This window comes from Podarcis erhardii (genome assembly GCF_964252035.2).
Source record: "Podarcis erhardii genome assembly, chromosome: Z".
NCBI classification, from domain to species: Eukaryota; Metazoa; Chordata; class Lepidosauria; order Squamata; family Lacertidae; genus Podarcis; species Podarcis erhardii.
The window spans coordinates 15,527,380-15,552,823 of NC_138504.1; the positions used below are offsets into that span (position 1 = coordinate 15,527,380).

Sequence of the window (25,444 nt, forward strand, 5' to 3'; positions counted from 1 at the left end):
CAGAAAAACAATACTAAGAGAGGGAGAGAGATGGGAAGACACCATCCAGTCTTTAGAAAGCCCAGCTGTACCACGTTCTTCCTTCAACTCATTAAATAGATGATAGATAGATAGATGATAGATAGATAGATAGATATGATATTATATTATTAAGAATTTTCATAATACATCACAATAAAAAATGAACCAATCTAAACAAAAATAAAAACAAAAAGGAAAGGAAAGGAATAATGCAAAGTCCTCTATCACAGGTAGATGTTAACTCTTGTCCCACACAAAAATATGTGAACCCTTCCAAATTTCACCTGGGAAATTGCTTTTCTTCTCCCAGCATCTCACCCTGGGAGATCTTCCCTTCCCTGCCTCTCACACAGAGTCTTTCACCAACAACGATACCTAGCATTCTCTGGGAATTTGCTTCCGTGAGAGGAATGGGGGTCACTTAACAGTTTTCAGCAGATTTAACAAAGCACAGTTCCCATGATTCTTTGGGGGAGCCCATTCCCATTAAAGTGGTACGATAATGCTTTAAACGTATGGTGTGGATGTGGCCTGTGATTCCATTTGGCCCTTTGTGTACAGATTTTCACTGCCAAGATCAGACTCATCATTTGGCTCACCTTCTGTTTGATGGGCTTTTCATTTCACAGTTATAATTTGTTTTTGTTGTGGGCATTTTCCTTTTATTAATATGTTATTAGTATTTTAATGTATTTTTGTCTCACTTTTATTTAATCGTAAGCTTGCCCAAGCGCCATGTAAGAGGAAAGGTGGATTCTTGCTTCTTAAAAGAACACTCTACTAAATAAATAATCAATAAATGATGTTTGCATCCTTCATTTTCTATCACGTAAACCAAGTTTCCCAAGATGGGTGAAGTTAGAAGCCAGGATTTTACTTTATTTTCACATCCCTTACTATGAAAGTGGTCTTCAAAATTCTCATTTTAGAGGGGAAACCACTATCAAAGGACAGCAGAGATGGCATTTCTGTTTGCACTTTTTATGTTTGTGACTCACAGGGGACAGTCTACGAGTGCCTGATTTTAGTATCTACATTCTGAGCATTAGTCAACATGGTACACTTTGTTTTATAAGGCAGTAAAACCTCTCAATTTTAAGATGTCTGCTGTACTTTGTCCATCGACTCTACTGATTTTCACTCCTGAGATTTTTATTGTTCCAGCTGGCATTTTAATTGCAGACAATTGCAGTGTCAATTTTACAAAGACTTGCTAGAGAGAGAGAGAGAGAGAGAGAGAGAGAGAGAGAGAGAGAGAGAGAGTTAACCGACTGTAATTGATGAACAGCCTTCCCTCACACATGTATTTTAGGCTTAGTCGGCTGCTGTTTTACTCAGAAGGGAAGTGAATGTTAGCCTTGACCTTGGTTTCATAACTTGGACCAACTGTTCCTGTCCTCATGTCCCAGAGCATACACACTTTATAGAAAGCCCGCTGGGGCAAGATGAATAAAGGGGATCATGACAAGTCTCATAGGATGGAATCACTAGGCCCTGGTCTAGTTTTAAACCTAACAAAAAACAATTCCATACTGGGACTTAGAATTTTCTAGCAGATGGTTTAAGCTGGGGATAAAGATGGCAGCAATCCATTATCTTTTGTATCCAAGCACATGGTACTCAAGAGTATTATTGTTTCTAAACAAGAAAATCCCATTTGGTTACCATCACTGATCACTGCTGATAATTCTGTTGTTCACGACTGTATCTCTAACTCCTGTTAAAATCAAAGGTTCATTTTCAAATGTGATGCCAGATGTGTATGGAAATGAAATTCACCAGTAGCCTATGTACTGGACTACAACTCCCATCATACCTGAACACTGGTCATTCTGGCTGGGAATTATAGCAATATTTGGAGGGTACCATATTAGCTACCCTTGTTTTAGGCCAAATGAGGGAAAATTGTGGATGTCTCCAGATGTTGAGAAACTACAACTCTCATTTCCCCAAACTATTGGCTACATGATCACATGTTCCTTACATGGCCTTCAGTTTGAAAGCAACTGTGGTTACCATTCAGCTAGCTTTCATATTGAAATCAAACCTTACTTTGAAGAAGATTTTGGTGTTCCTTCACAGGTAAACCATTTGAGGACTTCTGGTGGAATTTTCTGAAGAATAACAACATTTAGCATGGCTTTGCACCTTCTTAAATCTTTGGTTTGGCACCTAGAAACTTGTGTATGTGTGGTAATGTTCTGAGCAGGAAGCCTACTGTTGTTGGGGTAGCACACATTGTATCACACTGGAATGTGGTGTAAGAACAGAAGGATTAGCATCATTCACTTTTGAGCCAGTGCTTAACTCTGGCATCTTTCTCAGTTCAGTGCAACGGGTCTGAACCATCATTCGATTCACTTCACACAGGATTGGTAGTAGCACAGCCGATTCCAGTTGGCTTACCCTCACCACCAATCAGCTGATTGGGGGTGACAGAAAATCTTCCTTGCCAATGCACAATCAGAAGTGGATGTTAAGCCTTCTGACTGCACACTGGCAACTGAGTATCCACCTGCCCCTCACCAGATGTCACATGTGACTTCAGATGAGGAACATGATTTGGTGGGGGGAAAGCTGCATGAGCCAAACTGGAACCTCTGCTGGGCCAAATTAGACCCCTGGACCAGGGGTTTAAAGCAAAGTGTTTAGCTGAATGAAGGCAGAAGCTTTCAGCACCCTTCATTTTAAATATGACACACTCAGTCTATTGTTGAACCAGCTGCAAAATTGGGTCCACAACACAAAAGCAAAAAGCCACAGATGTAAGTCGCTTCAGCCAGGCAGCTTCAGAAGGCATCTTAAAGATTGCCAAGTGTGGGGTGAAGGGAGGAGGAAAGCGAGAACCTGCCACCTTCTATTAATTTTCGTTGCAATTCCATCTGTGCATGAAGTAGCCTAATGATCCAAGCAATTGCAGTCACTTGTCAAGGATCTTTTCACTTATTTCCCCGCAAACAAACTTGCTGATGATATTAGTGGGCAGCTGCCAGAATTCATCACGGCACTTAACGCATCCTTGGCAAGAGTTGACAGATGTGAAGACGCCGGGATATTCCACAGTTGGCACACATGACAGCCCAGAGCACAATTCACTTTTCAAAAGTCTATTTAAGGCAGAAGTGCAAAAAGAGAGGAAGAGATTGTACTAATCTTCAGAAGGAAGGCTTGGAGAGAAACAGAGGGTGTAGTTTAGCATTCTGGCACATGATGTGCAGTAAGTCTGTAAAAATCTGAGGTTCACTTTCCAATTCCATCAGAAGAAAGACCTCAGGAAGCAGAGGTGGGAAAACCCATCTCACTTGATGTCTTGTATATGACAGTAGCAATGTATTATTATGTTAGAGGTTTTATTACAATCAAGCTGTATATAAATCTTGTGAAATAAATAAAACAAAATAAGGTTTTTAATTATCCCCATTTTCTATGAAGCTCAGGATAGTGTCTCTAATGTATTTTGTCACCACAACTCTGGCAGGTAGGTTTGTCCAAGACTGACTGGCACAAGATGAGTTTCAAAGATGGCTAAGTGGGGCTTTGAAATTGAGTCTCTTTCAACCCAGTCAAAAGGGGGTGAGTACATTTTCTCAATGTTGAAGAACAGGTCACCTTTACTTATTTGATTTGTACATGGTGCCTCTCCCCTCTGTCTTCACAACAACCCTGTAAGTAGGCTAGGCCAAGGTCTCTCAAACAACCTTTCTGGCTAAGTGGATATTTGGACCTGTGACCCCCTCCAATTTAGTTCTGCACACTAACTACCATCCCATACTGGCTCTACCACCACCTCCCCCTTCCCCAACGCCCTGAAGCTTCATGGGGAAACAGCAGAAGTGATGTCAGTCCCAAACAGTGTTGTTTTTTCTCACCAGGGATGGGACCAGGGCAACTGCTTCCTGAGGCGGGAAATGTTCATTTCTGCTGGGACAAAGATCCTTAGAGAACCATGGCAGGAAAAGTCTCTCATCTGGGTCCTGAGAACATCACACAACCTCATTTCCATCTACTACCTGAAGGTGAATTTCTGAGCTTTGTGGCAAAGAAGGGGAAGAGCTGCAGTGCTGGAGGGCCCTTTGCACCCACTTTTTTTTTTTTTTTTTTTGGCAAGCATACAGATTGAATGAGCACAAAACTTTGGATCTTTGCAAGCATTCAGTTGAAGCTACTCTGAGAATTTAATTAAAGGGAATTTCATAGAAAAACCTTGAATGAGTATATATCAATACTTTTTTTAAGGGTGAACAGCAGGATTCTTGTAAATTGTTCAAAACTGATTTAGTTTTGTGCTATAGTTCTATTGCTTGTATACCACAGAAACTTTGTATTTCTAGAGAGGGTCAATAGAGGAGGAGGAGAGCGTGGAGAGTCACATTTCCATTTCTCTAGCTGTTGGGAGACTGGCACTACAGGGTCCCATTCAGTAGTGGCCCCCAGGTGATCAGGTCTTTGTCATCCCAGTGGTACCTAGCCCTTTCATCTGAAAGAACAGGGAGTCCTAACAAAAAGAAAGAACAAGTGTTCAGGAAATTAAATGGGATCTTAAAAGACCTCTATTAGGCTGAGAAGTGGCTTCACTCAGTACGGTTAGGTTGGATCCACTATGCAGTGTCTAATCTGGCTACTATGGAGTCATATCTGCTGTCCATGTTCCACCCACCCACCTCCCCACATGCCTTCATCTCTATGCCTGCTACAGTTAAGCACATAGGAAGAGCCCTGTTGCATCAGGCCAGGTGTTCATTTGTCCAGCAACCTCTTCTCGCAGTGGGCAGCCAGATGGTGTTTTGAAGCCTGGAAGGAGGAGCTGAGTGCAGCAGTTTCCCTCCTCTTTCTCTGTTGGGAGCTCCATGCCATTCTCTCTTCACTCATCCCTGTAGGACAGATAGATTGGGTTTAGAGCTCTCTCCCTGTTCCCACCCACCCTCAGGAATATCTGTTCCTTCCACCAGCTATGGAATCTGGCACCAGCCTTGCCCTGTGTTTTTAACCGGGTAAGGCTAGCTGGTCACACCCACCCAGCATCACATGCTACTGCCCATCAAGTGAAAAGTTATGGAGAGGCACTGGAAACAAGCAATTACAAAAATCAGGTAAAAGATTGCTTCTGGACCCTAAACTATGTGTTCTATTTTTAATAAAGGGAATGCAGCTCTTATATGTAAACAGTTGCATATCTTATTGTAGCCATTCAATTGGTCATTACTCAGGGCTGGAAAGGCACTTCATGCTGTACCCTACATAACTGGTTCAATAAAGTCATGATCATTGTTATTTCAGAGAATTTGGTATGTAATCTTCATGTGACTAGCACTGGCACTGATCCTTCTGTTTGGGGTTATTTATTAAATATGCAATGCCCTCTTACTGTCTTGTCTTGTGTTTTTCATTGTATAATGTAAGGCTGTTTTCATATCTCATTTATAATTTTATAATTGTATCCATTTCATTCACTTCTGTATTCTTATTTGTCTTTGGACTTTATTATCAAAAGCACTTTGTGTTGAAATTATATCATTTTGTTTTTATTGTTTGCTTTTATCTTTGTATGTATTGTCTTTGTTGTTCAATGGGGGGGGGGAGGTGTGGATAGCAGCTGAAGACACATCTTACTAACTTCTGAGCCACTTAGGAAGTGGTTGAGATAGCTGCAAGGCCTTGCGGGGAGGGCAGTGTCCTAAACACTGTCCAATCATTTTTACTTTTATGTTTTGCAATATTTTCTCTGCCACAAGTATTATAAAGGTAAAGCGACCCCTGACCATTAGGTCCAGTCGTGACCGACTCTGGGGTTGCGGCGCTCATCTCGCTTTATTGGCCGAGGGAGCTGACGTACAACTTCCGGGTCATGTGAGCAGCATGACTAAGCTGCTTCTGGAGAACCAGAGCAGTGCACAGAAACGCCGTTTACCTTCCCGCCGGAGCGGTACCTATTTATCTACTTGCACTTTGATGTGCTTTCCAACTGCTAGGTTGGCAGGAGCAGGGACCGAGCAATGGGAGCTCACCCCGTCGCGGGGATTCGAACCGCCAACCTTCTGATCGGCAAGTCCTAGGCTCTGTGGTTTAGACCACAGCGCCACCCGCGTCCCTTGCCACAAGTATTATAGGAACCTAGGAAGTGGGCTTGCACTGACCAGTGATCCATCTAGCTCAGGGTTATCTGCACTGATTGGGAGTGGCTCTCCAGATTTCCATGACATGGTCTTTCCCTGCCCTATCTGGAGATGCCATTTATTGAACTGGAACCCTCTGCATGCAAAGCAGATCCTCTACCACTGAGCCATGGTCTTTTGCATTAAACACTATAGCACTACAAAACTGTAAGAGTTTAATCTACTCATACATAAGCTCGATAACATTCAAAAGGACTTACAGTGGAACCTCGGGTTGCGAACGTGATCCGTGTATGAGGCACGTTCGCAACCCACAGCACCGCATCTGCGCACGTGCGGGTCGACGCTTCTGCACATGCACAAAGTGCAATTTAGCACTTCTGCGTATGCGCGAGTGCCGAAACCCGGAAGTAACCTGTTCCGGTACTTCCAGGTTCGGCGCAGTACGCAACCCGAAAATGCGTAATCTGAAGCGTCTGTAACCCGAGGTACCACTGTACTTCCAGGGAAGTCTGTTCAGTACTGCAATGCTAGGCTGTAGTCCTAAGCCTACTTACTAAGGAGTAAACTCCAGGGAACACACTAGGTGTTACTTCTGAGCAAACCTGCAAATGATTGCACCATAAGTCTCATTAGTATACTGCTGCAGCAGCTTCCTGTGTGAATTATGTAAGTTTTCCACTATGCTTTATTAGACGTAGTTTATTTCCTTTTCAACTTAATAAAAAGCAATTGCATGATTTAAAGCACATACGCACACCAGATTGCCTGTTATTGGAGAAAGATGGATTAATTTGTTCATTTGTCTAGTCATTTGTTTTCATATAAAGCAAAATGACAGGACAACAGCTGGAGATTATTATTATTTTTAATAGCCTTCAGGCTTTTCTTTATTGAATATTTCCAAGTGTAAATCAATCTAACTATTTTAATAATTCCAAGATTCCAAAATATGTAAATTTAAAAATCTACTCTGTTAATTTGTGCAGATTTGCACGTCAAGCAGCACAAAAGGAACCCTTGATATAACCGAGGGCTTTATAGGCCTCCATTTGGCACTTCTTAAAAGCTAAATACAGTGTTTTCAGCTTTAGATATCTCTTCCATTCATTTGCACTCTCCAGCACTAGCAGGATACAATGGAAGTGGCAAAGAGGATTTAATTTTATTACCCAAAATATTTCATCCTCTCTTCCCTAAGTTTATATTACAGTAATGCATTTTGTTATTTACATGCTGCTGCAAAGACAGACAGCCAAATAAGAACTGGAGTCAGAGAGACATTTAGAATACAAATAAAAATTCTTCAATCCTCCCCCCTCCCCAGCATGATGGCAGAGAAAAGCCAGCAAGATGTTGAAGCCGAGTTTCATCCTTCCTTCCTTAAATTATTTATGGCCTAACTGAAGAAGTATGAAATACAGGGTGGGGAGAAAAAAATCAAGGAGTAGTTACTGTTGGGAGTTATGCTGTATGGAGACTGGGAAGGAAATCAGTGGAGTTTACTTTTTAAAGCAATCATACCAAATTCACAATTTCCGAAACAATATGCAAATTGAAATACAGCCGTTCTTTGAAATTCATGCTTTTCTGAATTTTGCAAGGCAGTTCTCCAGCTAAGTAATGTGTACAAAAATGCACCTAAGTATGCATAAATAGGCATATACAGTCAATTCCCCCCCCCAAAAAAAATGCTTGGGGGTTACATCCCACGCCCCTGTGTGTGTAAGTGAAAATCATGTAAATGGGGAGCACCCTCTAAACACCCTTTAAATGTCTTCTCTGCTGCTCTCTCTCTAATCCAGACCAAAAATACGGTATCCAAAAATATCCACAACTAGAATTGAAACTCTGGGGCTGGAAAGAGACTGGAGGATGCATAGGAAAGTGGCATCTGTTGCTGTGCCACTGTATGTCTCAGTCTGGCTGTGCCTCCTGTATCTTTGGGGCTTCCTCCACCCTCACCGAAGTTCTCTTTGGGCTCAGGGGAGGGTCTCATGTTGAGGCGCAAGGGCTCTTCAGCTCTCTCCTGCCATTTCCAGGTTTGAATCAAATTATTTGTTTATTTCCCGGTGCGGCACATACACATGGTCATGCTAAATATAAAATGGGGGTGCAATATATAATGGTCTACAAAACTGTGTATATTAGTCAAAATTGGATATTAAAAGTTTCCTCTTAAAGAAATTTCCAAAGGTTCTTTTTTTAAAAAAATGCAAATTGCTGTATTTAAGATTGAAAAAAATGAGAAGTTGGGAGAACAGAAACCACGAAACCTAGTGGCAGAGGAAAGGAGTACTCAGTCTGACCAGACATAAAAGAGCCCAGCTAAAAATATGATGCAGCGTCCATGTCTGCCACATTCTCTTTTATTATAAGCTCCCCAGTGACAGAGCTTGGGATATCAGATTTCAGTGGCACCCCTCCGCCTCTCACACTCTAATTTAAATCATAGTTGTGGCGTCCCCAGTGATGTTCCTGGGCTCCGTGCCCAGGGTGACTGAACCAGTCACGCTCCCCTAAATTTGCCTCTGAGCTCCCTCTATGCCAGGTTGGAAGGTGGTTCAGTGCAAGTGAGTAGTGATTGCCCTGTAGGACAATCCCATTACAAGGGATGCCAGGAGAAAATAGGAAGCTACAGGTATGACAAGAGATGATGTGAAGGGCTCTGGCTTCTTTGATAGAGCTTTGCAGCCAGAACGCCTTGGGTTAAATCCTTTGCACCTCCAGGTGCGGGTAGCCCCAAACCCTGGCGAACTGCTGCCAGTCAGTGTAGTCAGTACAGAACTAGATGGATCCACTTACTAACTTGGTATAAGGCAGCTTCCTACGCTCATAAGATCTACCTGCTTAAGGGTACAGTGGTAACTTGGGTTAAGTACTTAATTCGTTCCGGAGGTCCGTTCTTAACCTGAAACTGTTCTTAACCTGAAACACCACTTTAGCTAATGGGGCCTCCTGCTGCTGCTGCGCTGCCGGAGCACGATTTCTGTTCTTATCCTGAAGCAAAGTTCTTAACCTGAAGCACTATTTCTGGGTTAGCGGAGTCTGTAACCTGAAGTGTATGTAACCTGAAGTGTATGTAACCCGAGGTACCACTGTACTTCGCTTTTTTGGCCTTCTGACAGAGCCTTCTTGTTATTAGTTCCCCAGTAATGGAATGCCTTTCCTGGTGAGGTGCAACCGATTGCTAACTTTCAGCAAGAATTGTAAAACATTCCTGTTCGCCCAGGCATTTGATAGCTGAAAGAAACTGTTTTTTGCAACTTTAAAATGATTAGCTATGAGGATAAGTAACTGTTTAAAACAGTTTTAGAGCAGAGGTGGCCTCTCAGCACAAGGGCCATATTCTATTCTGGGCAACATTCTGAAGATCATTTTCAGTTGTTGAGTGGAGCCATGAGCAAAGTGGGCCCATGAGCACCGAAAGACTGGGGGAACCTGATTTAAAAGTACCATCAGAACTAACATTGTCTAGAACTCTCCCTAGATACTTGCATATCTTTTTCCTTTGAAAGTCTAAGTATTTAGATATAGCTCCATGTCAACTTGCAAGAAGCAAGCTATTGCAGGAGAGAAGAAAGCAAATAGACTACAGTGGAGAATAGGCTACAGGAAGGGTTCTCGTGAACTAGGGCTGAATATTTCACATTGGATTTCTCATAAAAAATGCCGATTAAGTATAAAAGTCAAGCAAGAGTCTTACGACGCAAAGAACAGTACTCAATTCATAAAGTAAATGGTTTTGTTTGTTTTGTTTTTTGTTTAATGGAAAAGCTTGAATTTTCCTTGCCACAGGCAAAATAAGAGCTTGAAGACGCTCCATGGCCTGTAGCCATTCATTCACAACGTCCTAGGTGAAGTACTTTATTGTGATGTATCTTGTCAGGCTGTTTCATTCACATCATAAAGTGTTACATCATCTAATGTGATTTGACAGATGCAGCTTGACATAACATGACATGAAACATGTCACAGAATAAATTTAAAAAGCAGTTGCTGGAAGGTAAAATCTCATAGTTTTTTTTTTGCACAAGGAAAAAGAATTTCACATGTATGTTAAAATGGATTGTTCAGATTGCATGCACACACACAATTATCAGGTGCACGTAGACAACAAATTAAAGAGAGACTGTTACTCTGGATAAATTCTTATTGGAAACAGAGGGGCTAGCTCAGTCATCTGAACCAGCAGGCCATTTTCTCCACGGTATTGCATGGAGAAACCATGCAGAATTTTGGAAAGGGAGGGAATATGCTAGAGAAATACTATTCACAGTAAGTTTCAGAATCATGGCTCTTGGATATTCATAATTTATCACTGACCCTCTGCATGTTTAGGTCCAAGTCGGATTTACTCAAATAAGTGTACATGGGGCAACTATTTAAACTGGGGGAAAGCCATGCATTTGTTAAAGATTTATTGGAGAATTTTTTTAATAATAACTAAGAGAAGGTCACTCACAAAGGACAATCTCCCCACTTCTCCCGCACAAACACATTAATTTTTTAAGTAGCTGTCTAAAAATGCTCAGCTGTATTGCTTCAAAAGCAGAACACTCATATAGCACCTAGCTCTCCAAGAGAAATGGACTCATCAGGCTTAGTTCTCTAGAGCCTTGGTCAAACAGCATGCCTTGCTGTTTGGTTTCCTTTTGCATCATATATTAATCTTGACGTCTTTCTAACACACACATCAGGCCATCAATCTCCTTGGAAAGACACATCTGACAAAATACATTTTGTGTCCTTATAGTTTCAACTTATATGATGACCTTCATTTCCTTCGATCATGCTGTTATATTTTTTCTGTCACAGCGGGACATGATCTCTTTGTTAATTTATGTTCATCCGCTGTTTTCTTCTGCATACATTTTATCTTCATATCCTGTTGGAAAAGTCAGTAAAAAATAACCCCCACCCTCAGGACAGGTGCTTCAGAACAGTGGTCCAACATATTATATTTCCAAAACAAATAGGGAATCTTTACTAGTTATTGAGATGCAATCCTAAATCTGATTAACTCTTCGGGAAATTAGAGTTCATTGAGTTTTGTGAAAAATCCAACTTGTGTCCGTATTCTGATTCATAATACCCTGAAAAATCTCCAGAAACAGGAACTAGGTCATGTGAAGTGCCATCTGGATACATGTTGGAATATTGACAAGGCGGCCAGTTTAGGAAGCCAAAATACACTGGGAAATATCATGCTATTTATTTGCAATAAGTGTTAATGAATCTAGGGAGATGAGATTCTAATTCTATACACACTTACCTACAAGTAAGCTGTATTGAATTCACTGGGACTTACATTGACACATGCTGCAATTGTATTTGGGCTTTATCCAATGTTAGACTTACTCAGAGTAGACACAATGAAAATAATGGACACCAGTAAGTTAGACCCATTAATTTCAATGACCCTACACTGAGAATAACTTATTTGAATACAACCCTTCGTTTACCGTGGCTTTTCCTGGCTACTGATGGCTACCTTTATAATATTTTAAGGATTTTTTAAATTAAGAATTTTACTGCATTTTAATGATTTCTATTTGCGTCATATTTTCTGATATTAGTGAATGCCAAAATGAAATGTCTGTATAACAAATGGCATATACATATTTTAATAAAACAGCACAAAAATAAATCTCGGTAGATGCATATAAGATTGTGCTCCTAAGTGCCTCAGCTATTTTAGACATTCCAAAGAAAGTGAAAAAGTTTTACAACATGTTTCCAAAGACAGTATTCCAAACTGTGCTTTGACATTCAGTTTTTGACATTGGCTGTATTTTAACACACACAAGTTTTTAGAAAGTATCATTCAGTGCTGAATTTTGAAATGCATTCTTTTCTGTTCTTTGCCAATTATTTTGTCAGTCATTATGTTCAGAGCTGCACATTAATTTGGGATGCAAATTGGAATTTTTTGCAAACACACAGCCCATTTGGCAGTAAACTGCCCATATTCAGTTGATCTGGAGGTCCCAAGACCTTTGAAAATTGAAAGTGAAATAAAATAATCCATGGTATGCCATTGTCTTAGAGCAGAGGGAGCCAATGTGATCCCCACCAGATGTTCTTACACAATAATTCCCGTCAGCCCAGCTAACATGGTCACTGTTAAGGAATGAGTAGAATCGGAGTCCAAGAACATCGGGGGGGGGGGTGTCACATAGACTACGTGAGTTGGGTTTTCAGTGGTGACCCTGGAGTCTCCCGAAAACCTTGCTGTTAAAGAGCTGTCTTTGTCAAATATCACATTGCCGTTATCTGGATCTGTCTTATGATGTCTAATGGCATTGTAGCCATGATCTCTGCTACATGTGAGTTCTCTGTTTCTACATGTTTTATGCTTATTTTAGGTTGGGGGTAGAGACGTGGGTGGCGCTGGGTCTAAACCACTGAGCCTAGGGCTTGCCAATCAGAAGGTCAGCAGTTCGAATCCCTGCAACAGGGTGAGCTCCTGTTGCTTGGACTCAGCTCCTGCCAACCTAGCAGTTCAAAAGCACATCAAACTGTAAGTAGATAAATAGGTACCACTCCGGCGGGAAGGTAAATGACGTTTCCGTGTGCTGCTCTGGTTTCGCCAGAAGTGGCTTAGTCACACTGGCCACATGACCCAGAAAAACTGTCTGCAGACAAACGTCTGCTCCCTCGGCCAGTAAAGCGAGATGAGCACCGCAACCCCAGAGTCGTCTGCGACTAGACTTAACTGTCAGGGGTCCCTTTACCCTTACCTTTTAGGTTGGGGGTGGGGTGGGGTAGTGAGCTTGAGTTTTTGCTTTCGTGATTTATTTTATTTTAATGTTTTAATTGCAAACTGCCCAGATAATTTGGTTGGATAGGTGGTATAAACTGATGATGTTGATATTGACAGAATAATAATAACAGTAATAGGAATAGTAACAATAACAGTAATTCAAAGAAGCCTGTTCGTAAATTGGCATTGCTGTTCCATAGTGATCAGTTCATACCACTGCAATTCATACCCTTGACATTTACATTTATTGAGGGAGTCATCACCAAGGACACATCACCTACAGTGCCTTCCTCAAGAAAACCCCAGTAATTGCAGCCTAGGACTGAGTCCGCAGACTTGATTTGATCATTAAGAAAAAAATGCAGACAATCTCACAGAAGCAAGAGGAGGGAGAGAGAAAAAGCATTAGCCTAGCTGAATTTTCTACACTGACTAAGCAGCTTTATCATTTCAAGGACAGAGAGGGAAAAAAGGACTTCAACTCTCCCTAAATGTAAATTACTGACACAATTGCAGCTACTTATGCCAACATAAAGTGGAATTTAACAGGGCCCTCTGGAGTTTTAAATCCTCTGAACGGTGAATGTAATGGGCAGTAGGCACTTTCTTTCAGGCAAGTTGTCAGGATTAAAATGAGAAATTTGCAGGTATGGAAATGGTCACCTTAGTGAGCTCATGAAAAATAAAAATTAATGATGAGTTTCTTGTTTATATCCGGTTCACAGATTATCAATAAAAAAAATTGGATCAGAAACCCTGCTTTCCACCTCCCTTATCATTGCCTAGAGAGCCTGTTTGTAACGTGGCAAACTCTGGGAAAGATTGTTTTTGACTGGAAGAAATAACCAGTTTTCAAGTTGAAGAAAAGTTCAGGCATTGTTTGGTTGTCTTCTGTATGGTACCTATATATTTAAAGCGGGTGCTCTATTCCTTGCATTTTCTAAAGCAATGACAGCATTTTTTTATACTTAAAGGTAAAGGGACCCCTGACCGTTAAGTCCAGTCGTGGACGACTCCAGGGTTGCGGCGCTCATCAATTTCACCCAATTTCAATCAGGGATAGTAAAGATTTTGCCACAGGGTCCATGGATAAGAGAAACAAAACAGCATTAAAAGTATCTTCCACATTTGAATCTTACAACTCTCTTTGGGTTTTGCATGTGATGACACGAGTAATCATTTCTCCAAGGCTTTATTACAGAGGCTCTTATGACAGGGTAAGATTCCATGGAAAAATACATCATCTCCCAGAAACACCCCCCCCCACCCTATGGTTTAACTAGTCATTATAATGGGAACACTAACCTTGATGGACTAATGGTTTGGTTTAAGGGAGCTTTCTGCATTCCGGGGGAGAATGTTTCTGGCTCATCCCACTCCCTGGTCTGAGAAAGCAGTTTTCTACTTGCAAAGAGGGTTTTTAAAATGCAAAGAAATATTCAAAAATGTAATCTTCCAGCTGCAGTCTGTAGTCATACAGCCTATTCTATGACCGCAAGAACTCTACTATCTCTTTATCATGGTTCCTAAAGCATGCCTGTGCAACAGCAAATGGCCTTGCCAGAGCCAAGAAGATAATAGAGATAAGAGGAAATAACTATTTACCAATAGGATCTAAAGGGCTGTGTGGACAATGGGACAATTAGAGCTCCTGTTTCTACTGCAGCCTTCTCACATCCCCTGAAGAGCTCTTCCTAGAGACTGGGTAGTTGGAGAGATTCTTATAAGTGGAATTTAATGTGGGAACTAAGTTGGTTATCTTATTTCCCCCATACTCTTAGACACACCTGACCATGGGGATGCCTCCCTGCTAGCTGTGAGAAGGTTATTCAGTATACCTTGATCACAATAAGAAACAGCCATGAAATACAAAAGATATTAAACACCAGAGAAAATGGCTTCCATTTGTTACAAGCACAGTTCTACAAGCTCTCAAATGTAAACCATTGTAACTTTCCATGTACATGTCTGATTACTTCCACCCCTTAATGGTGTGGAAAGGCTAAAGAGATGTCCATCAGGGCAACACTAGGTTCCAAGGCAGGGGGTACAGAAACAGCTGAGAAGCTGTCTAAGATGGAGGTTGTGTGCAACAAGTGAATACTATAATTGCCCCTGCTGTCTCACCTCTTCCTCATACAGAGAATGAACCTTTCTACCTCCTGAGAAGGACTCGTAGATAGAATATATAGTGCTTCGTGAACTATGCTGCAACTTTCATTCTGATGCAGTGTCATCACTCTCTCTGCTCCTATGGTCCTGGTACTAATTGTAGAGGGATTGGAGCTAAGCTTTTGGGCCTCTGTCATCAGGATAGGGCATATTTCAAGGAGACAGCCCCAGGGCACAAATAAAGGCATATCCTTGGTCCTAGTGTCCTATTGCTTGTGGTAGAGTCTTCTACAGCCAAAGAGGAGGTCTCATCTGCTTTTGGATATAGGCATGGGCTGGCCCTGACCATATTGTTTTGACCTCCTAAAGGTAGAGAAGTGGGAAGGAGTCACAGGGAAACAGTTACTTCACAACTGTCTTAGCAATAGCCGGAAAATGTTTTAAATAGTCATATTCATATTCATATCCATCTTCATTTTCCTTCCTTCCTTCCTTCCTTCCTTCCTTCCTTCCTTCCTTTCTTTTTAAAAAAGACTATCCACTTCATAACTCCAGCAATCGAACACTTAAATAAAACATTGAGCCCAGTCTTCTATATACAATTGACACAATACATTCCTACCTTCCCAGTCATTCACTGAAAAAGGAAGCAACTGAGGTGTCTATTATAGAGAGGACAGATAAAATTTAACTTAACGAGGAAGAAATATCCATGCCACATGTTAAAGGAAAAGCAGCTGGAAGAATGAAATCTTAATCTAATTGATGCTTCAGAACAAAAAGAAAAGGAGACAGCAGTTGGCACAAGACTGTAGTAATCACCAGAGCATGAGCAGCCTCAGACTCTCAGTACTCTCATTATGACCAAATCTAATCAGATGTATAATCTGTATGAGCTACAACTGTGCAGAATTTTATCTGAATACTTTTTTGTGTGTGATATTTCTTTTTCTCAGCCACTAGGCCCCTTTTGCACTTCTGTAAATATTCTTCAACATTTGTGATGGCCAAAATTTTGCCCCACAATGGTGCTCCAGGGCATTGTGGAAGGTAGAAAATGGTGGCCAGCCTGCCAACAAAGTTGCAGTGACAGCAAAAATAGATAGATAGTGGGCAGGGGACAAAGGAGGTATGTTGCTGTCATTGCCCTTTTAAGTAACTGTTTCTTGGCCCACCCCACCCCCCTGCCGTCTGCCTTGGCAACGTTAATAAAATGGTCCCCTGGATTCTCTGCTCACAAACAGGAAGGAGAATTTCATGGTGTCACGTATGCACAACTCTAGTATGAACTAGATATAGAGCCATACCCCAGTGCCACCCCATATACATATGACCTCCATAGTCCATTTCCTGCTGCATGGATGTTGCCTGTGAACTCAGACCACTGAAACCTGTTATTCTCCTTGGAATTCCAGCATCAAGGTATCAATAAAGCAGACATGGAATGATGGGTTGGTTGGTAATTGAACTGTGCTGATGGGAACAAAAATTAGATATGTGGGAGGGAGTCTGTACATTGATAAAGGCCTTTGCTTATGACACCAATCAGGAAAGGCCAAGGATTTGAAGGTGTACTTCTCATATCTCCCTTTGCAAGCTTCCCTGATAAGAAAAACCCACACCCTAGGTTTTAGTTTTCTAGATGACTGAATGGTACAAACATTGTCCCCATGGAAACATTTCAAGAGCACACCCTGGGCTCATGGCCCATTGGCTCTTGAGTGGGAAAATGGCTTGTGAATGGTGCCTTGCATCACCTGGTTAAAAATAGCATTTGATGGCTCACTGTTGAATGTGTGAAATGACTTCTTCAGGAGAAGGGAGAGACCATAGATCAATGGTAGGGCACCTTGTTTGCATGCAGAAGATCTCAGGGGCAGTCTCTGAAATCTTCCTTTTAAATGAAAAAGAATCAGGGTGCAGGTGATAGGAAATACTTCTGTTCAAGACCTTGGAGAACTGCCAGTCAGAATAGATGTTACTGGGCAAGTTTGACCTGGTATAACAGCTTTATATGTTCCCCAAAGCACTGCATTTGTGGCAATATGAAAGTTCTGACAGACACTGCAGTCATAAAATGATGAAATGGCTCTTATGAAGCAGCCCTTCCTTAGCTTCTTTTATTTTAATAGATCATGTGTTCTTGTTGTAGCCAGTTTACAGAGATGCTTTATGATAAACCAACATATGGCAGGGATAACCAATGTGTCATTCTCTCAATGTTGGGGACCACAATTCCCATGACACCTGCTCATGAACTATGCTGGCTAGGACTGATGGGTGTTATGGTGCAAAACATCTGGATGATGCCACATTGGCTACTCCTGCAATACTGAGTCAACATGCAGGTTTCTCTACATATTCTAACTGGGTACATATTCTAACTGACAGCAGGTTCTTGGATGTTAAGTGTCTTTTGCAGCACTTGCAACCTAATCCCTTTGGTGGAGAAGCTGGGGACTTTCTACATGCAATTCTAGTCTGCTATTGGGCTAGGGCCCTTTGCATCAACTTTATTGGTGATATTTATATGTAGGTAGAGGACTGTGCAGAACACACAATGATAATGATTAGAACTCCACAAAGCTTTGGAATGTGCCATGTTCAATAGAAACATAGGAAGCTTCAATATACCAAATCAAACCATTGTTCCATTTACCTCAGTATTGTCTACAATGACTGACAGCAGCTCTCCAGAGTTTAAGGCAGAAGTGGTGGAGTTTGAACCTGAGACATTCTGCAGGCAACACAGATGTTGTACCACTGAGGATGCACTGTCCTTTATGGAGTAACACCTGGGACATAAGATCATGTCCAACAGAGTTAGAGCTAGCATTGGATACAACCAATGGGAATCTGCCTTACAATGAGCCAGATTATTGTTCCATCAAGCTACACTGGTTGGCAGTAGTTCTCCAGGCAGGGTTCTTCACAGCCCTAGCTGGAGATGCCAGGGACTGAACCTGGGACTTTTTGCATGTAAAATAAATGTTCTCCCACTGGGCTACTGCATCACCTTAAAAATCCAATGAGAATCCATTACAAAGCTACTCTCTAAGACAGGCAGACATGGAGGTAAAGACTGTGCAGGAAGCAATGGGATAGACATCCAAGTGTACATTTGAGGACTAGCATGTAAATGAGGGATTTACAACAACAGCCCTGTTCAGGGAAGTTTTTAATATGTGACATTTTAGTGTATTTTTCATCTTTGTTGGAAGCCGCCCAGAGTGGCTGGGGAAACCCAGCCAGATGGGCGGGGTACAAATAATAAATTAAAATTATTATTATTATAGCCCCCAGACAAATTGCTGTATCACGGCTAGCTTAGCATTCTTATTATATATAAGCCAGAGACTGTATAACAGCATGCTAAAGAAAGGCACACTGTATGTAAGTATGGGAAGAATTTGAAACAGTACACATATTTTACTTTTCTGTAAAATCCTCCAAGCCCTGCTAAAACTGAAGGGCACTTGAATTTTCCCCAAGCTGTAATTGTATCCAAGTTGCATTGGGTGGTTACACACTACAGTATGTCAGTCAAAAAATTGGTTTTTATTCCCTCTTCCAAAATTTACATGTAAAGCCTAAGAACAAAAGTAATATGCTAATATGAAATATCTGTAGATTAGTCACGGATGCTACTATTTTTTTTAAAAGATATTTATTACAAATCTCCAAATGGAGCACTCTCTCTCACCCCCAGTTCATTGTGCAAAAACTAATCTTAAACTTTCAAATATATTACTTGACATTTTATAGCCACCAGAGCAGAATAGCAATTTTTTAAATGTTAGTGGAAATTGGATAAGAAACCACATCTCAAAGGAGAATCACTAGAGTATGGAATACAGCTATTAATTTATTTTCCATTACCACCTGGAATCTCTTTCTACTCTTCACATCCATCTATCATCTGTTCTGCTTAGTCTATACCCATAAAAATAATTTTGTGATTATAGGAGGGAAAGATACTGTCAGATGATTTATGGGTGATCAGTAATCTAAAAGTAACACTGCAAATTAAGCTTCTCAAATAAGCACTTAATTTAGATGTAAGAAGACATTTATTGTACAGTATGTTAATTAAACAACAATTCATGGATAAAGAGCAGCTGATTAGGTTACACAGATACCAGAACAGCTTAGACACTCTCTTTCTCTTTTTAATTTTAGATGCTACAGTAAATGATCCTCCAAGCTCATCCATATTAACCTTTGTACAGTTATTCACAACTGCATTCTATCTCCTCCCCAAAGTTTTACAGCTAATCTTGTTTTGTCCAGAACTTGATACTGTTGTTATAATGGAAGGAGAGAAAACCATTTTTTTAAGAAAAGAAAAAAGAAAAAGAGAGGGAGATGTCAATAAACAAAAATCCAGTTCACAGACTTTACTGAACCAGCACTATTCTGACATGGTAGAGGAGCAAGCATGCCCCCTCCACCAAAGATATAAATAATGACGCCTTTGAGATATAAATAACAGTGCTTGGTTTTACATTAATGCACAAGTGGGAAAGGGCTGTAGCTGAGTGGTGGAGAGCATCTGCTTTGCATGCAGAAAGTCCCAGGTTCAATCCCCAGTATCTCCAGGTAGGGCTGGGGGAAAACCCCTGCCTGAAACCCTGCCAGGCTGTGTAGGAAATACAGAACTTGGTGGGGGCCAAAGGTCTGATTTGGTGTAAGGCAGGCATGTCCAACAGGTAGATCGTGATCTACCAGTAGATCACTGGACATCTGTGGTAGATCACTGGCAGATCAGTGGCTCCCCCCAAAGAAGGTGGACAACTTTGGGTCCCCTAAAAAAAGCTCAACATTTTGGCCCTTCACCCCCCAAAAACAGGCCTTCCATCCTCCCTAAAAGAAACTCAACAAGTTTGACCTGAACCCCAAAAAATGGGGTAGATCACTGCCAGTCTTTGTGAGTAGATGGCAGTCTCTTGGGAGTTGGCTACCCTTGGTGTAAGGCATGTAGTTATGTTCCCCCTATTGGTATACATTCTTATAAAATTCATATGGACTAGTGTGCTCATGATGGTGGTGTGCAAATTATTTGTACAAATCCCAAGTAACTGGCTGTGATGGGTGCCACAGAGGGATCTACAAAGCACTTTATTATGTGCCTCAGCAATCTAGGCATCAAAGAAAAAAAATGCTGCAGACAAATATTTATGAGAAGGAAAACTATGTTTCTAAGCTTTACTGCTAATGCCATGATGGGGGGGGGGGAGAGAGAGAAGCTTTGCGAAATGGAAACTTACATCTCTAGCTTAAGGAAAACATCAGGTTCGGGGGGGGGGGGCGACTTCCAACTCACCTGCAAGGTCTAGTATGTAATCAGAGGAAATGATTTTATCAGCACTCTCCTATCCCAGTGCTTTGGAGGAAGGATCGGCTTTTCAAGAGCGAATCATTTATTTGTCTCCTCTAAGCTTAAGGAAGATGCCAGGTTGAGGGAAGTGGTGGAAGGAGAGTTGTGCTGTGACTGACATGCCAAGCTTGTAACTGCATAGCACAAATGCCTCTGGACCTATTTGTTTGCCATTTTTCAGGTTTCTTACACAGGGGCTTCTCTCGTGTTCACCTGCAGTTTTTAACCAATTGTCCGCAAAATACCAAGGGAGCGTAAATAATTCATTTAAAAAAAAACAAAAACACACCCTGAAAATATAAAGGCTGCACTTGCAGGAAAACCACTGCAGCCATCCTGCTGAAATTTGGCAGGATTTAGGCACTGAGGAGGGATGGCCTTGCCTGCAGATTTCATCCAATTCCACCCAAAACAATATTCAGATATACCAAGCTTATTTGTAGGTACTCACGTGGCTATTTATATATCATTTGCTTCAGTAGAATAGGTTGCAAGTAAAAATAGCAGTAAAGCATGCAAATTTCATGAAGAAGGTCCCAGATACAAATTTCCTGAATTTGTATTTGAAGGATCTCTGGTGGAAGCATTCCCTTGGAATCCTATAGAAGTATTGTCACTCATGATAAACAATGCTGGGACAGATAGCCATTAGCTTGGCAGTATCTAAGACAGCTGTTATCCACTCTCCACAGTGTTTCCCAGACTTGGTAACAGCATACTTAGCTCCTGGGCTAAGTTCAAAGTGCTCGTTTGAGTATATAAAGCCCTATGCAGCTTGGGACCAGAATACCTGAAAGATCCTCTCACTTCTTATACACCCAATCAATCACTGCACATAATTCCAGCCAGCCAATCACACAACCCTCTAGCAGGTCATTCCATTCCTTTCCACCCCACCCCTTGAGAATGACAATCATCACCCTATGGATAATGAGCAACATTCCATAGGTCTATTGGAGAGGAGAAATAACTTGTTTTATACTTCTACTGGTCTCAAGTTTTTTTCAAGCATGCTGACACTTCCCTCGTTTTTTGGTTGCAATCCCATTGACACTCATTACCTGTTGGAAGGAATAAGATATTTGTGTGTGTGTGTGTGCACGCACACACACACACACACAAGTATGCTTTTTTAAAAAGCTACTTATAATGCAACAAGACAACAACAAGCAAAGTACATGGCAAAATTTATATGCATCTCAAACTAGAACAAGATTTGCCCTTTGGGAAATTTCATCTATCTTTAAAGATTGCTTCTATTGCATGCCTTTAAATAAATAAAGAAAGCTAAAGAATATTTTTGGGAGGAGGAAGCTATATTGTACATATTCTGGAGTTGTTTATTTGCTTTCTGCAGTGGATGCAAAAAAAAAAAAAAAAAAAGCTCTTTGAAGACATAAAACACACCAAGTGCTCACACTCATTCCTGTCTTTTTAATGAACTTGGTTATGTTGTAAAATTATACCCAGGCAAATAAAATGTGATATATATTTTTAAGAGAAAATAGAGGGAATTTGAGTTTCTCCAGTTGCAATTTCACAATTAGCATAATTTATCCACAGGATGGCACTGTAGGGTTTTGCTATCACTGTGTCTACAAGGAGTGTGTGAGAGGAAACAACAAGCTAGAATAAAGCTGCAATGAAAAGAAAAAGGAAGAAGCATGCAAAGACACAACACAGAGAGAGACTTCATTTGTAGAATGTATGTGTGGATAAGGAAAACCAGGGCACAGCCAGTGGCCCCATACTCAACCTCAGGTACATGATCAGCTCTACCTCCAGTGTTTGCAGCTGTTCATGCACTGAGATCCTTTTGTGTAGGGTTGGGCTGAATGTGCTGATAAAAGGGAGTGGGGCTGATGGAACTCTGTCACTGCTGGTAGGCTGCCCCACCACAATTTTTCTAGACACTTTGATGCACATCCTAAATATGGCCAAATTGCCTCCATCTGCACACACCAGCATTTGCAACATCTCTTATTTTAATACTGATATAACTACTGCTCATATGAACAAGGGTGTCCACCAATTCCCACTCACTGAGCATCTTGGTTCAGTCAGAGGTTATTACACTCTTCAGAAATAGCAACCCAACTATTCTATATGTGGCCATTAAACTCAGGATGCAGGAAAGACTCAAAAGTCCCCAGATCTTCATTTCAAGCTATGAATTTAACAACTTAACACATCAGGCAAGTCCAGCTGTTGTTATCCCCAGGATCATCATGCTTGTTCATAGCCCGAAATTTCTTAGTTTTGCTGCCTACCAAAAGACAAAAAGTCTTTCTCTTTTTAGATGGCATATCGTCCTCTGTGAGCCAGCCATTTAAAACAAAAACCTCACTGCAGACCTTTGGGGTAAACTACAGAATCTGCAAAGCATGAGACATCGCCAGAGATCAGTGACTTAATCTGATGGCTGATAGCTTCCCTGCAGAAGACAAATGACTCTCCAAGATCACCTAGTGGGGATGCACTGATAGGCAACTAAGCTTGGGCATTAATCATCCTGCCCAATGAGTGCACATGTGTATATGTGAATGAGAGCTACATATTCCTCTTTGGTGCCAAATGACTCTTGTACCAGTATCACCCAGCCAGTTCTCTAGCACTGTGTAAGAGGTAGTGTTGGCAGCTGTTGAGTTGTCACAGGTGGCTCAATAACATGCAGGGCCCATTCTCATGATACACCTGCTAAATGGGGGGGGGGGGTTGTTACCTTTCCATACACCAGTGATCCGTGCTGCACACCCACTAGTAGGAATGTTCATTAAGCATTTAATGTTCAGCAACATGATTGTTATTTCCAGCTTGGTCATAGCGGGCTAAGTTTGAATGATGCTCTCCCTCCTGGGCCAGGCTGGAGGAGTTTTGGAGACTCTGGCAGCATGCCCCTTCCAACTCCGGTTCGGCTGATGAACCACAGGATCATGGTGCCATGAGAGCAAGAACTGCAGAACAGGCTGCTGTCCAAATATATCCTTGGTGAATTCTCTCGCTTTCATTTTATTTGACATTTTAGAGGCAGAGAGTTCTTACAGATGACTGGCCTGTGGCAGCTGGCTGCCAACATGAGCTGTTATTGAGTTATAACACACACACACACACACACACACATACGTACAAATGTGTGAAAAATTGAAACAGCAATGGCTGTTGCAAGAGGAAAATGTGTGAAAAATTGAAATGACAAAAGCTTTGTGTTATCAGCCTCTCTCACTGTCACAGACAAACTGGGAAGCTGCTAGCAGTCTTGAAGTCAAAGAGGGATGTAACAGCATGGCAAAGGGGCCCTCCGGTCACGAACTCTCTTGGATAAATCTTCAGGTATAAGTCTTGTCCAGTTTGTAAGAAAGGGGAAAGAGGGAATGTAGTAAAACGAATGAAGAAAGAGACAAACAAATATCAGCAAAATGAGGCCATAGCTGCTACACAGATTTAAACACAGCTACAACTAGGGATGTGAGAGGAATTTTGTTCAGTTCACATTTTAACTACCAAATTTGCACTTCCTGAAACAACACACAAACCAAAACTGCAGATCCAATGATTCTTTGGAAAGGAACTCAAGACACATATGTACGAAATTAATATTTGTAGTGTACCAATAACCTGAAAACCACAGTTATTATTGCTATTCATAAGAAGACAGAGTCTTGTGAATTCTTCAAGGTTAACAAATTTACCATATCAAAAAAGGTAATGTCTGCTATAGAGTCTGTTTACTCTTATTTTTTTACCTAGTGTGTTAACTATGAAATTTTGTTCTTTTGTTTGTATTTAGAAGCTACACAAAATCTGAGGCCTTAAGGTGTAGATTACTGGTTTGTGTATAAATATGCCACTGGGTGCCCTCAAGAAATTGGGGACTACAACTCCCATCGGTCCCAGCTGGCATTGATGGGAGTTGTAGCTGGCACTGATGGGATCTGTAGGGCACCAGGGACTATTTTCAGTTTAAATAGACATGTGAAAATATGGAAAGAAGAAAGAACAAGTAAAGAAAATGGAGGGAAACTGATGCTAAATTAAAATATCAGGGAATTAAAGAAGCTATGAGAAAATAAATATATACTAGACTGGTGACTGGGGGCAGCCGCCGAGACCACATAACACCAGTCTTGAAATACCTACATTGGCTCCCAGTACGTTTCCGAGCACAATTCAAAGTGCTGGTGTTGACCTTTAAAGCCCTAAACGGCCTCGGCCCAGTATACCTGAAGGAGCGTCTCCACCCCCATCGTTCTGCCCGGACGCTGAGGTCCAGCGCCGAGGGCCTTCTGGCGGTTCCCTCATTACGAGAAGCAAAGCTACAGGGAACCAGGCAGAGGGCCTTCTCGGTAGTGGCACCCGCCTTGTGGAACGCCCTCCCATCAGATGTCAAAGCGATAAATAACTACCTGACATTCAGAAGACATCTTAAGGCAGCCCTGTTCAGGGAAGTTTTTAATCTGTGATATTTTAATGTATTTCTGGTTTTTATGGAAGCCGCCAAGAGTGGCTGGGGAAACCCAGCCAGATGGGCGGGGTACAAATAATAAATTATTATTATTATTATTACTAAAGTGCTTTTGAAGACTATTTGTCATTTAAATATCTGAAAGTACAGAGTTGCTGCCAGAGAAGTGCATTAGATAGGATGGGTGTGTTAGGATATTTCCGTTCCACCTTAAAAGGGAGCAGGCTTTGTGAGTCACAGAGTCTGCGTATTTCCTGTTCACAGGAAGTTTATGTTTTGTCTTTGCTTTCATTTCTCTCTCTGTGCCTGGGACATCAGCGCAGGGAGTCATGTTTTCTTTGTTCTGACCAACGCTGAATAAAGTTGTAAATAATGCTCTCCTGCGTGCATCTTTCACTGTGCGAATTCTGCTGATAGAGCGTGCACCAGCTCTGGAATGTGGCAAGCTATTTCTGGGGCTCGTGTCGCTAATTGCTGATACTGCGTTTCTACGAGAGATCGATGGGTCGTCCGGAGACGGCGTGAGGGGCATGATGGCCTTTGTCTCCCTGGCAGTATCCCAACAGGGTGAACTGTGACCTCCTGACCTTGTT

The 25,444-nt window shown here is 41.5% G+C and overlaps 1 long non-coding RNA gene across 1 annotated transcript; it reads left to right on the top strand.

Annotated features, from left to right (window-relative positions):
* The first annotated feature begins 3,948 nt into the window (after positions 1-3,948).
* LOC309334117 lies at positions 3,949-24,471 on the top strand. The gene is made up of 3 exons (XR_014152892.1): positions 3,949-4,037; positions 13,875-14,015; positions 21,953-24,471. It is a non-coding gene; the product is annotated as an uncharacterized lncRNA (long non-coding RNA).
* The last annotated feature ends 973 nt before the right edge of the window (positions 24,472-25,444 follow it).